The sequence below is a fragment of the Chaetodon auriga genome, chromosome 17 (assembly GCF_051107435.1).
Source record: "Chaetodon auriga isolate fChaAug3 chromosome 17, fChaAug3.hap1, whole genome shotgun sequence".
Taxonomy (NCBI): Eukaryota; Metazoa; Chordata; class Actinopteri; order Chaetodontiformes; family Chaetodontidae; genus Chaetodon; species Chaetodon auriga.
In genome coordinates this window covers 6,036,944-6,049,557 of record NC_135090.1, presented here as the reverse complement: position 1 = coordinate 6,049,557, position 12,614 = coordinate 6,036,944, and the positions used below count along the sequence as shown (strand labels likewise).

The 12,614-nt window shown below is 42.5% G+C and overlaps 1 protein-coding gene across 1 annotated transcript in view; it reads right to left on the bottom strand.

Annotated features, from left to right (window-relative positions):
- The window catches only part of LOC143335705 (CMP-N-acetylneuraminate-beta-galactosamide-alpha-2,3-sialyltransferase 1-like), a 56,658-nt gene extending 47,609 nt beyond the window's left edge, over positions 1-9,049 (bottom strand). Inside the window, exon 1 of the mRNA XM_076755282.1 lies at positions 8,774-9,049. The gene's annotated coding sequence lies outside the window, so the exon portion shown is untranslated. The remainder of the gene's footprint in view (positions 1-8,773) is intronic.
- Between the last annotated feature and the right edge of the window lie 3,565 nt (positions 9,050-12,614).

The following is a 12,614-nucleotide window of genomic DNA, read 5'->3' as shown; positions in this document are numbered from 1 at the left end:
ACTCCCAGAACCAGGTGCCCTGAAAGCCCCAGATTCACAGCATGTCAACTGGTTTTTGATGCTTTCATTGTTTGATATTTTGCACCAATAAAGGAATCGCCTTAACTGTCCTGAATGTTTTGGATGTATTGTACTGAAGGATCCTGTGTTGTAAATAAAATAACCACAAAGTAATATCAATTAGAGGTTTATATCATTTTGTAAAACTTAAAATCAGTGCAATGCTGACATAATGGATTAATTAATGGGCACTGATAATACACATTGCACTGTATTACACATGGGGGTCAGTAGGGGATGTAATTAGTGCTGCATTGATGGCAAACAGATTCAAGAGCAAATTAAAACAGGAGCAGGTCACAAAACAGGGATATACTGATCAAAATGGGAAATCTAATAGAATCTTCATCCAGGTAACCTCCCCCATACTAACCCATACTTCCAGAGGCATTTACTTCTATATCTTTCATCAGCTCTTCTTCCCTTTTATCTACATCTTCTACCGGTATTTAATCATAATATATAAACCATTGGCCCCATTCTTGAATTATTGAAAAAGGCTGAAATTAAAAGAGGGGCATAAGAAGATTTCCAACTCCATTAAGAAAGCCTGACACACAATGAAAACTGTAATCACAGACTGGAGGTAATACAGCAGCTGGATCTCGCCAAGATCAGGAGGTTCCTCTGAGATGAATGACTGTGCAGAAAGAAGCTCATCAGGGAAGAACAGAGGCCAGCAGCAATATTAGCAACAGTGGGACGTACTGTGCACATGAATCTTCCCACTCCATGGATATAATAGCTCATTTGCATGTTTGTAAGGTTTCTGGGCTATGCAGAGCGGTGGCAAGACAGACTCCACTTTCCCCTAAAAATAACATCCAGTCCATCTTAATTACACAAGAAGATGATGCAGAATGATGCAGGAAGGCGTCCTGGGGCAGACAAAACTTGAGTTGGAACTTTTTGGTCTGATGCGATTTAAATTGTGATTAATTTCTATGTCATTGCACTCATATTCCAGGAAGCTTCCCGTCTGTATTTGTAGTCTATGTAGTATTAAATAAGATACATTAGCACCAAGCCTAATGAACAACTTCATCTTGTGCTACATTAATGGAATCAGATAGAATAAAGCTTGTTGTTGAGCCCCTCGGAGGGATTTAAACCAGTAGTTTTCTGACTGCCTCACATTATATTACATTCGTGGTACACCAGCACTCAGCAATATTCAAATGAAGCAATAACATTTAAAAGTGGAGTTACATTTATTGACAAAAACTGCATGGTTGGCCTGTTGTGCCAATAATGACTGCTGTTAAGTCACATGTGAAAATGTTTCCACATCGGACAGATAACAGTTGATAATGCCGTTGATAGCTCTGCACCGTAGCTGCCTGAGCTAACGTTAGCGTCAGGGTGCTTCACAGCTCTGGATCCTGGGAGTCTCCATCCAATTAAAGATGATGAGTTTAAATGATAGGATGTGCTAAAGCAATATTTCTGCACAATTCACTTATATTCTTCCTTGTCGAGAGTTAGATGAGAAGATCGATACAACTGTGGTGTTTGCACAGTAAATATGAAGCTGCAGACAACAGCTTAGCTTAGCATAAAGACTGGAAACAGGAGGAAGCAGCTAGCCTGGCTCTGTCTAATGGGTAATAATATCCACCTACCTGCTCCTCTGAAAGCTCACTAATTAACACGTTACGTCTTGCTTGTTTAAGTGGTACCACTGTTAAAAGGATGCGTAGTGGTTTTATGGGAGGTTGTGTGTCAGTATGTTTCTTTTCTCTTCCAGACAACAGCCGGGAGATTCTTTTTTGTTGTTTTGCCAGCCCACACAATCAACATTAATTAACTACAGCTGAGTACATTTACAGGTGACACTTGTCACTATAGCTACTAAAATCACTTGGTGCAGGTTGTTGATACACTGTTAGTTTGTTAATTATGCAAGTCCCAATTAGTGCACTCTTTCAAATCCAGATTTGGACATAGCCCTAAGGCTTATGTTCTTCCATGAAGCTACTCTGGGTTTGACACCATGTTTTAAGCACAATGAAAAATGAATAAATGTTAAATAAGAACATACAATGCCATGGGCACCATTCACCCTACACAGTTCAGCAGTGTGCAAAGAGGAGCTGAGTGAATGACCCTGGTTCAGCATGTCAATAAATAAATGACTGCATGCAAAGCTACTCGCAGATATTCTAACAAGAGCATGCATTACAAAATGACTGGGAGTAAGCTAGCTCCAGTCACCAGCAATCAATCAGTAACTGTAAATGCAATGCTGTGTTCTAGGTGTGCTGGTGCTGCGTCATGCTACAAGGCTCGACGGGAGCTCTGGTCAGGATACAGGCGAAGATAAATGGCTCCTAATACCAAGATATTTTGGGAGGGAGATCTGCTGCCCTCTGGAACAAAACACAATGCTGGAGTCAAAGAAGAATTCCATCTTTCAACTTGACAGCAAACCAAAGCGCATGCACAGCCAAAACAGCCACCAGCTGAGATAAAAGGAAGGTCTTTTTCCTGGACTTTTACATTTGTACAAACAGAGCGTGGAGGGATCCAAGGAGAAGTGTGCAGAGAGAAACGCTTCAGTCTGAAGAGAGGAATGGGGAACAAATCCGAGATTCATATGGTAGAAACTCATCCAAAAAGGTCATGGTTGTTATCAAAGCAATAAGTGCAGGGTGTTCACCATTACATAACCAGGACTTTTCTATTTTTAATACATTGTCAGAAATTAGCTGCCTTCCATTTTTACCTTTTGCTCATTGCTTCCACATATCCAAATGAAAATGGAAAAATCAAGTTTGGTTTAATAGGTTTTCCTTTCAGCCTTCAAGGCAATAAATACGAGAAAATTAGACAGAGCCTGTAGACTTCTGATATCCATGTTATATCCACACAGACGTCAGCCAGATGTACCTCCAATACTGATTACAGAATTACTGAAGACAGTAATTATTCATAACCATCACAGAAGCCAACTAGCATGTGTGCGGTGCCCTGATGAAGACCTGAGCCCATTCTACTGTGTTCAAGGACTTCCTTTGGAAGTTTAGGCAGAGTACCACACCAGTATACTGTGCACAGAAAGAATGCTCAGGGGATTAAACATACACAGTAATTGCAGGAAGTTTAGAGCAATGGCTCATTCTCTGTATTATTAGTTACAATCTGATCTCAGTGCAAACAACTACGTCAACGTGAATATGAGATGTATGGAAACGCACGGCTTTTTTCGAAGTGAGTTTATTCCCTGTATTTGTCAGAGTAAAATGAGATTTTTGTGCATTAATGTCCTTGCAGGTTTAAGTGTGGAGCTGGAGTCAGGACGTGATTAGCCTGGCTCTGCATAAAGACTGGAGCCAGGGGGAAACAGCGAGCTGGGCGTTTCACGATTCCTGTGCAGCATCTCCATCTGTAGCGTGTGTTGTTGGGTACAATCCGTGAGCGAAGTTTTGCAAAGGCACAATGGTACCAAAACTGGAAACCTCGCTGTGAACGCTTCAGGAAGCCGCACACAGTCAACCCCAGCTATAAATAGTTCCAGCATGTAACTCTCTGAAATCACAAGTCGCCACTTTTGTATTTCTGTATATATGCACGTTAGAGACACAGAAGATACAAAGTAGCAATTTTATAGTCAATTTTAGAGGCGTTAGGAGCTATGCTAAGCTAAGCTAAGCTAAGATAAGCTTAACACATCCTGACTCCTGCTTTGTACTTAACGCACAAGCAGGACTGATATCGATCTTCTCAGGTCGCTCAAAGCAAATAAGAAACCCAGAAAATGTTAAATTATTCCTTTCAATCGAAAGTGGATTTAGATGTCTAAACCATTCTGTATTTTCCCACAGAACCACAGAAAAAATGCCCAGTTGAAAACAACATTTCTGCATTTTTTTTTTTTTTTACTTTCTGACAAAGCGTTCTCACTGCACTCCTGCTTGTATTAAAATAAACATCTCATTATGTGGCTGAATCTCAAATTTGGCTTGTCTCAGGTATTCTAAGTGCCCCGGCAGTTAAGCAAAGAGGAGTATTTACATTTCTCCCGCTCATTATTCCTGGAATGACCTCCAGAGCAAAATTAAGCTCCACTCTGTAGCTCTGTGGGTCCAGTCAAGGAGAAGTCCTTTTCACAGAATGGCGCTGCTGTTTTCCATAGCATGTTTAATTAATGAACTGTTATTAACGATGGTAGCAGTGGCGCATTAGTGGACTTAATGGTTCCACTGTCAGTAATTATAGCAGTGATTGCCCTGTTTATTATGATTAGTCTGTTATAACACAGTGAACTGCTATTTTTTCTATTCCATCTGACCTTTCTATTATTCTATATTTTCAAATTGTCTTTTGCAGCTCAGTTGTTTCCCACTGTTGCTGAATAACTGACTAAACATGAGCTGCATACGCTGAAAACGAAAACTCTCTTGGGTAAATGTATATCGCGTATGTAGGTTGAAACACATGCTGCCAAAGCTCAAGGCCTAAACAGAACAGTTCCTGGAAAAATAAACTACAACAACAACAAATCACACAGATCCAGATCATCCTCTGCTCTGCTGTACCACGTTAACACATTCTGCCTAAGGCTGCAAACACAACACAGTTACGACGCATTTCGAAGCTTTTCACTCTGCTCTACCCATCAAGATATAGCACACTGTCTAAATCCACTTTACATTTCAAATTCCCATTGTGATCAGAGAACAAAGGGATGACACATACGGGAATTAGAGTGAACTTTAGATGCTGGACACAATGCAACCCTATTGACTTTGTGGTGTGAAAAGACAAAGGTCTTTTGTCCTCCAGAGCACAGCGATGCAAGGCGCATTTTATCAGTTTGTTTGTGTCATGCAAAGGACACACCTGTTTGGCCTTTTGAAAGGACATAACATCATGATTGGCATGCTCTTTGAGCAGTTTGTCAAGATTTATGAAGGTCATGAGTGAATTTTCTCCCACAGCAAGATTCACAACACCACTCTGCATCATGTACATGTAGAGGAATCTCACACAGAAGACTCTGAGCTCCCAATGTCAGTTTCCACTTCATTGTGAAAAGCAGCTGCACTATCTCTAGATTAAATCACTGTCTTTTCTCCACAGTTTCCCGCTCAGTGTTATTACTGTGCTGAATAAAAGACTTAATGTGGATTCTGGTTGAGAGTGAAAATCTTTTGCCGGAATCGATTTTAACATTCATCTTTCTCCATGAATAGAAAAATATACTATCATGATTGTCCAATCATCCTTCATTTGCCTTGTACAGACAGACGCTGAAACAAACACTAAAAGCCGTTCTGATTCCAGCTATTATTCATATTCACGGGCTAAACTTGTTTTTTCCCCACAAAACACAGGTAAACAAACCTGCACAGGCTGCGCGGACTGTTGACGCGCTGTCACACATCACTTCCCCTGTGGTATTAGAAATCTGAAACAAAGAGGTGAGATCTACGATGACGTTTGCGTCAAAAGATTCCACTAATTTCTCTGAACCTTATTTTCATGCCAGCTTCAAAGGGCTTGTTAAGATACGCAACATATAATAACCTTTTACTGCCGTTTTGCAGCTCCGCCATCCTAACAAAGTTGGCCAGCACACTTTGGTCTCTTTTCTTCTCTTTTCCTACCTCTCACTCTTTTCCTATCTGTCTTCTTTTACGAGGCTATACCCACATAATGCCAAGGCCGACGGTTTTGCTGGGAGCACCTGGTGAGTTAAAGGCTAGGCCAGGTGGTACACAGCTTTGACTGCCAATTAGAGCGGTGACCATGTGAGAGCTGCCCGAGATAACTTCTAATTAACAATGGACCTCGGAGGCATAACAATTAGCCTTTCCTTCAAATAAACCCACAGAAAGGATGCCATGTCAAGCCCACTCACAAAATCTTTTTTTCCATTTTTAGTTGCCAAATAATACCCTACTGAGGACAAGCAAAGCAACTGAAAAAACATGCAGCATGTAACACTAATCCTGAGCAAAGCCTTGGAGAGCGAGAGCTTATGGAGGGCGTATATATTGTAGAGGCGAGTCTCTATTTGAGCAAAGAATGAAGGCATTCCTCCTGACAAGGTCGGAGATGCTGCAGGCCTGTCAACACGACTGTAAGGAGAATAAAAGGTACAGAAGACGCTTTACATTGATGATGACACTGGGCAAACTGCGCCGACGGACTGATGCACACTGTCAGCCTAACTGATTGTACCATAAAACGATTATGACAGCGAGGGGACAATTTGTGGAGAACGGCTCAGTTTGACAACAAAGTGATGAAAGTCAAGGATGGTGCATGTGTCTGTCAAAACAGGGGGGGGAAAAAAGAGGGGAAACTCCTGAGGATGTTGTGATATGGAGATGCATGGTTGTGTATCTGAGCTGGCCATCAGAAGGAAGAAACATCTGCTGCACAGCACAGCGTGGTTTTACATAATGCATCCATCCCTCTTGAAATGCACCAGCTGTGGATTCCCTTCCTATGCTCCTCCAAAGGCACCTGCCAATAAGTATTATCAAACAAGCAGTCGCAGATAAAAGCCACGCAGTAATTTGACAAGCCTAATTGCAGGAGTGATGTGTAGTCTCGACATCGCTGATTGCTCTGGGGAAAGATTAAGACGGCAATCACAGGATGGCTTTCTTTGTTACAGAGGCAGTCCTGTTTAAATTGTCATTTTGCGGTCATCGGCGGTAACCTCACAAGTGGGTAAACTGTAGCGAAGAGGCAGCAAGATGCTGTTTTGTAAATGCACACATTCAGTAACAGCCATGTTTTTCTTCACGTGTGCTCAGACTATAGGAAGTCTGCTCATGCCTGGAGCAAAGAAAAAAAAAAAAAAAAACGAATGGTGCTGAGGAGTTTCTTGGAAAATAGCCAGGATTGTTAAGTGGAAACAGAGGGCAAATCAAAAAGCCAGGGAGAAGTCCAAGGGGAATACTGTGAAGGAAAAAGACTGCCTGTGACCGAGCCGAGGGGCCTGAACAAAAGACACTAACTATTAGTGAAATATACTTGTACACGCTGCAGACACATGCAGACCACCACCCGAGGGACTGGAAACATTTCTGCCATTGCCGCTGCAGTCTTGGTTCCAGACCTCAGTGGAAAGCCGTGTACTTAAAGGGTCTGATTGGGTCTGTGGTGAGCCATGGGGATTCCTCTGTCTGGAGCTGGTAGTCTGAATGCCAGAGCTGAATAACTGATTACAGTAAAACCCACGCCGACTTAACTCAGCCTTCACGCCACTGCAACTAAAGACGAGAGGATATACCTCGCAGGAAAGATCTTAAAACTGGAAGTTGGATCGTTAGAGAAACTTGCACAAACTTTGAATGAGATGTTAGGCGTCCTCGTGGAATGCTATACATTTCTATTCGGCCTGGCGCACTTTGAAGTGGAAACAGCAGCACAACTGCAACTGCAGTTTCATCAGACTTTTCCTCGCAGGATGTCTTCATCTGGCTGGCAGCTGGCGAGAGTTGCCATGATTCACAGTGACTCACTGCTTCTTCCTTGCTCTATTGTCAAAAGGAGCCCACAAAGGACTTCCTTTCAGAGGAATCACACAGATCTTTTAAATGTATATGCAGATGAGAAAAGCCTGACTGAAGCGCACATTATCGGGATGTTACACATTTCTCTCAAAATAGCTGCTCTGTCTTTCATACTGTAAAAGATGACAATTGCTTATGGCAACTACAATTTCCAGAAGTAATTGGGTTCCTTGATAATGGATGCCACCAAAGCGCCCCATCTCCATCTCTGCCACCCTCCTCTCTAAATACTGCAGCGCGGTCCCCCAAGGTCACGCCATCCAATCTGATTGGAGATGTGATGAGGAACCGGCTGAGCTAATGTATTCCACTTGCTTATTATTTATAATGGTGAGGAGAGGTTTGGGCGGAAAATTAACCAGCAGACACCTTCATTAGTAAATGAGGTGACAGCTCATATTAAAATACACAACAGAGGGGATCATTTCAAAACTCATAACCCATAAACCTGGAGTTTACTCACGCTGGGATATTACACTGACAATGAAACACAGAGCGATTCAGGTTTACGACAAATTAAAAGGGTTTCTGTCAGCCCGAACCGCTGCTTCCAGGACATACACACCTCCTGCGATGTGGACAGCACAGATATCTCTGCTCTGCTGTACATTCAACAGTTGCTCCAGCCTGGTCCACAGCTGAACACAGAGGATGGTACACAGGCTTTTTGAAGTCAGAAAGCCGGGCCAGTGTACGAGTTAAACCAGCAGCCCCCACCTCAGAATCTAAAAAGCCAAGAAATCAAAACCAGCCCTCTAAAAAGAAAAGAAGTTCTTCTCAACATGATGCGAGCTGGTGGCTGCACGCACTCAAAACAGAGCATTTCAAAGAGAAATGAGCGCAAACATGCGCACACTGAAACCTGAAAGGCAGGGGGGGTGAATTATGAAAGTCGCCTCATTACAAGCACTGAAAACTAATCCTACAAATCTGCAGGTGTGATTTAAACAGCAACATGCTGGATCCAGCATGGAGGCACGCAGCTGCTTTCTACCAAACATCCAAGTATTAATATTTATTTTTGCAGAAGAAAGTTACAGTGCAACACCTGGTCAGCAGCACTTTAAGACTTTAAGCCTTCACGTGCGCTGCTCTGTTTAAAGCACTGAGATTAAAGACTATAATTAGAAAATAAGGTGACAGGAGTGCGGTGCGTGGGGTTAAAAGCAGCCGATACTCACTTTAAGTCTGCGAGTGAAGTCCCGTTCGCTCCGCGCGGTGCGGCGGCGGAGGACGAAGAAGCGAGCGATGCAGCTTGAAGGCTCCAATTTAAGGGGAAAACAAGCTCCAAACTGGCAACCTCACACCGCTGCCTGTTTTAAACGCGAAAACAGCAAGAGGAGGGTTACTGCCCTCCTGGATCGAGCGCATCCGTGCGTTTTTCTCCGCGCAGAGGGAGGAGGATGGGAAGAGTTTGTCGCGTACACCGTTACTCGCTCCCAGGCAATGAGAGGCATGCATTACAATTCCTGAGCGCTGACCATGAGGGGCTCAACGCTGCTACGCCCCTCAGCATCCTCACTCACACACTTTCACATCAGGGTTTTTTTTTTTTTTTTTTTTTTTTTGGCATGCGTGACCAGGTCCTGCTGTTAGCCTCCAGCTTATTGCTGCAGGGATGAACAATAAGCTCCAACACACCAATAATTAATCCATCCTCATTTATGGGCCGTTTTAATATATCGCATCCGCTTCTTTTACTGGAGCTGCAATATGATTAAACACACATAATAAGTGACTATTACAAGCTTTGATTGATAAAACTAATATTGTAGCTAAAATGCTGCTGTAATATTCCCATAATATCCCCGAGGGGAAGACGTTAAAGGCCTGCTAAGTTGCACAATCTTTGATCCATAAAATATTTGTGGACCTCTAATTTTGCTGACAGGATCACTGCAGCTCGTTTCCATAAGTGCTGCAGACTAATAGGATAATAGAGGTGAGTGGTAGCTTAACTGCAGCGAGGTGAACTCACGCAAGCTAAAGTTCACTCAGTCCTAATAGCCTCAGGCCTGCAGATACCTGTTGGTCTGATTTATGCTCTTGGCCAGGTGAGTGCTTACCTCTCTCCCCCTGAGGCCACTAAAAAGCATTTAGTGCTTTGTATAGAATGTGAGTGCTTTATAGAAACTGCCAGCATTGACACTAAATCCTCAGCAAAGGTTGATTTGTAACTAATTACTCTTGTCAGGGTTTTATCAGAATAAAAAGTACTCTAAATAGTATTTCAAAGCCTGTGGACACCTGAAAGAGTTTGCCAGCACAGTGAGGGAGCGAAAGTGCAGGAATACATTATTCTGGTGTCCGTACAAAGCTTGAGTCTATGTGATTGAAGCCGACTGGCCGTTTTTTTTTCTTTTTTCTTTTTTAAGAAACATGAAATACTTTTCCTTCAAAAAAAAATACAGACAAACAAACCTGCAGCTTCAGAGACTTTCTGAACGCAGACAGGAACAAAATAGATTAACGCTGGTTAGTCATTTAAATCAGTTACCAGAAAAAACATACTGTACTTGATTAAAATAGTAATATACTAAGATGAAAGAAAGTGCATGGGTTGCTTAACCAGACTGTGTCTTGCATCAGTGTTACTTTGGCATTGCAGCCAGATGCACATACATACACTTTTGCGGTATGCCCCGAGGCCCCGGACCCCAGAGGCCCCTGAAAGCCACCGTTTGCATGCAGATAAGTTCTTCATTTGATAGAACATTTCCTCTCTGGTTGAGATTTGCATGCTGTCTTAGGTTCAACAGATGGGTGGGCACTTGGCTGGATGGGAACTTGACAGGCCAGCTGAACATACAGGGTGGAATGATGGCTGCTGGCAGTGTGCGTGCGTGCGTGTGTGCATGTGTACGTGCATGTGTGTGTAGGGGGCTGATGGGAATAGAGTGTGTGGGGAGGTGCAGACAACATGGTTAAACTGGGAGTCGGGCAATGGAAACAGAGCTGAATTGAGAGTGATACACTCTGGAATTGTGTTTTTTCTTGCTTTTGGCAACACTTGTGATGGTGATGGTGTTGGTGGATATGATGGCATTTGTTGCCATGGTGTTTTGCACAAAATGAAGCCACTGGCTTATGGTTTCTTGCATTTATCTACTGTCAATTGTTATGGGAAACAAATAAAGAAAAAAGAGAGAATAAGAGCATTTTCCTTTTGCTACGCCTCTCACAGCACATGGACAGTTTGCAGCGATAATGAGAGGATTTTCAAATCTTAACCGATTTTAAAAACATGGGAGACCACAGACATAACAACAGATTTAATCATAGGAACACACACACCAGATGATTCGGTCCAGACGCAGTCCCACACACTTGGCTTTCTATACTAAACAAGATCAGAGTGGTAATTCTAATCTTGACCGAGAAGACAGAATCAACATTGCTGATACATTTTACAGCACGAGCCAGATGACGCTTCCCGCTCAGCTCGCTCTCGCTGGCCATTGAGGGTTTCTGCTTAACATTCCATCACTGTTCCTTTCACATGACAGGATTTCAAGAAAGATTCAGACTCTGATACAGTTGGTAACTTTAAGATTATGTCTGTAAACTCCTCACACTACAGGATTGTTTGGGCAGATAGCCGAATCTGTTCACACTAGCCTCGAATTGGGAATACCCCCGCGCTCGTTAGCAGGGCGAATCAGACCCAAAACTTGCCCAGTTATCTTCTGGTCTTGGACCAGCATGAGGCTGATTTAGCACTTGTTTTTTTTTATTGTATTATAATGTAGAGCTCATCACGCAAGATTAGGCTCGTATTTCATTCAAACATATTATTAATCCTGTTTATCCTGATCTTACATGCTTGTCCGTATTCCTAAACATTCAACAACGTCCCTGTTTCATTTTTAACGTTACAAAAGAGAAGGTTCATAGGATGCGGACTGAGTAGTGTTTGTCTAACATAGCTCTATCTTGGATAATGAACTTGGCTTTGATTGCTGGAGTGTAAACTTCCTCGATCCAAAAGAACAGGACGGACCTGCTAACGTGAGCCTAAACTGTGAAGCATGCAGGATCGGCTTCCACACAGTGGGGAAGTAGAACTTTTTATGTGGCAGACTTAAGCACAATACAACTTTTGTTAGCTGAGGCTCAGTTCCATTAAGTAAGTTGTTCACAATACCAGGACCTTGGAACTGGAACTAAATGGAAAACAGTCATTTTTAATGCTATCAATGACTTTTCTTCCTATCACATGGCAGAATGTCTGCTGTGAAAACGTTTGCTACACAGTGGATGTTCCACTCATGAAGGCCTTTTTTTTTTCTTTATGTAATCCATAACCCAATAACAATATGTAGATGGTGAATGATGTGCTGCTGGGCCTTGGAAGTAGCGCTTGGCTGGACGTGCTAAGGTTTTCTCCGGCTCACACTTTTGCTGTTGTTTTTTTGGTTTTGGAAAAGGTAAAAAAGGCTCTACCTCCCAACTCCAAACGGTTAATATTACAGCCCCATGCGCACTGCTTCAGCATGAGGAGAAATCCAAAGCTTGACAGGCCTGCTAGAGTCACCGTTGCTGAGCTAAGATTGGACGATCGCTGCTCAAATGAGGGGTTTAGCAAACTGTCAGTGAAGACATTATGTATATGGCAAACTTGCTTTGAAGGTTACTTTTGCAAAAGTTTTCGGAATTTAGATTAATTGGTCCATTCTTCGATTGACGGCCTCGGCTGATTTATTTTTCAGAGGCATGCCTTTGTCCCCAGGTCATGAAATTTTAATGTAGGGGATAATGTCAGCTCGTAATTACAAAAAAGGGGCAAGATTGGATTTGTGCACTTTCTGCAGCGCTGCCAATGTTACTCTGAAGGCACGGTACAGGCCAATCAATACTGTGAACATTAACAATTCTCTCCAAATGCTAGCCTGGAGATGTTCAATTAACAATGAATGGAAGATAGATTTTGTGGTCTCAAACTTTGTCAGGATTTGTAACTTAAAATGAGTTTTATTTCTTTTATTATGTCCATCAGTTGTGAATTAGGGAGTGTGTTTGCCA